The 3,010-nt window shown below is 37.2% G+C and overlaps 2 long non-coding RNA genes across 2 annotated transcripts; one reads left to right on the top strand and one right to left on the bottom strand.

The window, feature by feature from the left end:
* Positions 1–615: 615 nt before the first annotated feature.
* Positions 616–2,529, top strand: LOC103399044 (uncharacterized). The gene is made up of 3 exons (XR_523579.3): positions 616–1,079; positions 1,452–1,549; positions 1,757–2,529. It is a non-coding gene; the product is annotated as an uncharacterized LOC103399044 (long non-coding RNA).
* On the bottom strand, positions 1,796–2,948 carry LOC112486619 (uncharacterized). The gene is made up of 2 exons (XR_003049134.1): positions 2,906–2,948; positions 1,796–2,752 (listed from the first exon to the last, which is right to left on the bottom strand). It is a non-coding gene; the product is annotated as an uncharacterized LOC112486619 (long non-coding RNA).
* Between the last annotated feature and the right edge of the window lie 62 nt (positions 2,949–3,010).

Genomic DNA, 3,010 nt, shown 5'->3' with positions numbered 1-3,010 from the left:
AGTCGTTAGGAGTCTGATGGCCGTTGTAATCCTCAGCAGAATGGTTTCACTTTGTGGGTGATAGATTGTGTATTAGCCCACCTCCTCTATTGAGTGAAAATTTTATGTCCAGTTGCCTAAAGGAAGTCTTCAACACAAAGATATTGTTTTCCTCTTAACTCTTTGGATTTGTTTATATATGTCTGGAATGTATGGAATTATGAGGTGACCCTCCAGTCATTTATGCTTGAGACCCCCGCTCCAAAGTAGAACAACAGATTTCTGTTGTTTACTAGTGAATGATAAAGGTGTTTGAAGATATTTATTGTTAGTTTGTAATACAAGTATGTATAAACTGAAGTAAACATTGACAATTTGTTGGGGGTTATAAGAAGATACACCAAAAAACCACACAGTAGTAGGTGAGGTTACTTTGAGTGTATCCACTTGTTCATTTATTTACAGTGACATTTTGCTTCAGTCTAGGCGTGTTGGTCAATCTGTCCATGCTACAGACCTCGTAATGTGAATCCGCTGACTTACATTCTTAAATAGACTTCAGAATATTTGAAGTACATCTTAGGAGAAAGGAGTGGTACAGTTTGAAATGAACTGGCTGTTAAAAACCATAACAGGCAGTTAATTTCAAACTGTTACAAAGTGTTACCTTTTAATGTTAACAGATTGCAGACCAATAAAGCTGAGTGACTTGACTGTCTGTTTTTAAGGCCTTGAAGAGAGATGACTGCTTGAATAAAAGATTGCGTAGTTCATAGCTGACTGTGGCTCTTAAAGGCTCTAAGTCAGCCACCCAGATAAAATGGAGTGAAAATGAAAATATGAGTTAATGTTTGTTTTGGAATCCAAGACGTGTACTGCCAGTTGATGATCACTGCTGTATGTAGTGTGCAAAAGACTGAGTGCCATGTGTTGTCTTTGCAGCTCTTCGACTGTGCCTCCCTGGATCACATCACACTTTTAAAACTGAGAGACCGGTGAACTCTGCTGCCATTTCTCCAATCATGGATCACGTAAGATGAAGTTGTCGCTGGGCAATGCGTATCCTAGAAGATCAACAGGATTGGAAAGTTTGAGGCCAGGTGAGTTGAAGTGGTGTTTCCAGAGTATTATTGTGCAGTGAATAAAGCATCCAGTCTTCAGCTAAACAAAAGAAAGAGATGAAGAAAATGTTCTATATTCCATTGTGGTGTTAGCATTAGCACTGAAGAAGCCACGACTTTGTTACAAACAAAGGCCTTTATTGAGTGATAAAATATCTGTTTAAAGCATTGAATTATTGTTGATAGTGATGTGCAAACATTTAGTTATGACATTTGTTTGTGCAACAGACTTTCCACTGTAGTTGTAATGTTGGCAGTGCGGTGGAAGTGACTACTTTGTAGCTGCTTTTAAGGAAAACCTGTTTGTTTGTGTTAACGTGTTGCACAGTGACATGTTCTTCTTATCTGCAGGTTCTTCCAAGCTGTGTACGAAGAGGTGTTTGGCAGGAGTCAAAGGTCATTTTGGTCCCATCAACTGTGTGGCTTTCCACCTTGACGGCAGGACGGAGGTAAATGAGACCAACACAGCTTTTGATTGTTCCAAGAATAGTTACATTGAGGACAAAGTAGTTTTTTAAAGACCTCTCATTCAAGAGGTGAAACGTCTTTGCCCTCGGTGTAACTAGTTTTTGGATTAAATGACTGAGAACTTACACAGACAGCTTTTGATTGTGTTATTCCAGCTCATTGTACCTTGTATTCTATTGTCCTAACAGATGAAGACTTGTGAACACAGCAACTGGGACTCTGCCAGGTAGAGTAAAGGAGCAACTTTATTTGAAGCAGATCACTTGTTTGCAGGACTTGGTGAGTATTTTACTGAGACCTTTTGGCCTTTGCACTTTCATTGTTAGATAGTTAACACTCTTTTTTGCAACAGTTAGTCCTTCTTTTTTGGCTTTTTCTGCTGCAAAAAAAAAAAAGAGTTAAGTATCTGTCAATGAAAGAGCAAACACCAAAACGTGATTTTCATTGTTAGATACTTAACACTCACTTTTTTGCAACAGTCATTTTTCTGTTGCAAAAAAAGTGAGTGTTAAGTATTACAGAGTCACTTTTTGGCCTTTGCACTTTCATTGACAGATACTTAACAGTCACTTTTTTGCAACAGTTAGTCTTTTTTTTTTGGCTTTTTCTGCTGCAAAAAAAAGAGTTAAGTATCTGTCAATGAAAGAGCAAAGGCCAAAACGTGACTTTCATTGTTAGATAGTTAACACTCACTTTTTTGCAACAGTCATTTTTCTGTTGCAAAAAAAGTGAGTGTTAAGTATCTGTCAATGAAAGAGCAAACACCAAAACGTGATTTTCATTGTTAGATACTTAACACTCACTTTTTTTGCAACAGAGTCATTTTTACGGCTTTATCTGTTGCAAAAAAGTGAGTGCTAAGTATCTGTCAATGAAAGTGCAAAGGCCAAAAAAAAAAGACTTTCATTGTTAGCTGTATTTGACTGTTGTAAACATTCCAGAATAAAGAAAGTTATTGGAATATTGTGTGCGCTGCATTTATTTTGTTAACCTTTTACTCTTAATAGCAAAAGCCTTCATTTACAAAACATGCATTCAATCAAAGGCCATAGATACACATTTAAAACAATACATGTCAGACTACATACTCACAACACTACTTCTGTCAACCACATGTGCTCACAGGATTCAACAACGGCCCATTGTCAGGAGTGGAACAACTTGGTTAAATCTCTTCTTTCCACCTGAAACACAAAATGAAATAAAGACAACATTCCATACAAATGCACTTGGATGACTAAACCATGTCTAAACAAGTGTTTAACACTAGCATGTTACAAAACACTTCAATTAACCACTACTATCTACTTAAGCAAACCAATCGCACAAGTCCTCACCCTGATGTCTCCATCTTCTCCTTCTCTTCTTTCACGTCTGCAAAGACAAAAAGTAAATGCAATAAACAAGGCATTTACATAAGGCATTTTGGGGACTTTTTATTT

The sequence above is a fragment of the Cynoglossus semilaevis genome, unplaced genomic scaffold (assembly GCF_000523025.1).
Source record: "Cynoglossus semilaevis isolate Cse_v1.0 unplaced genomic scaffold, Cse_v1.0 scaffold1803, whole genome shotgun sequence".
Taxonomy (NCBI): domain Eukaryota; kingdom Metazoa; phylum Chordata; class Actinopteri; order Pleuronectiformes; family Cynoglossidae; genus Cynoglossus; species Cynoglossus semilaevis.
The sequence above is the reverse complement of the archived record's forward strand: the minus strand, read 5'-3'. Positions and strand labels throughout refer to the sequence as shown.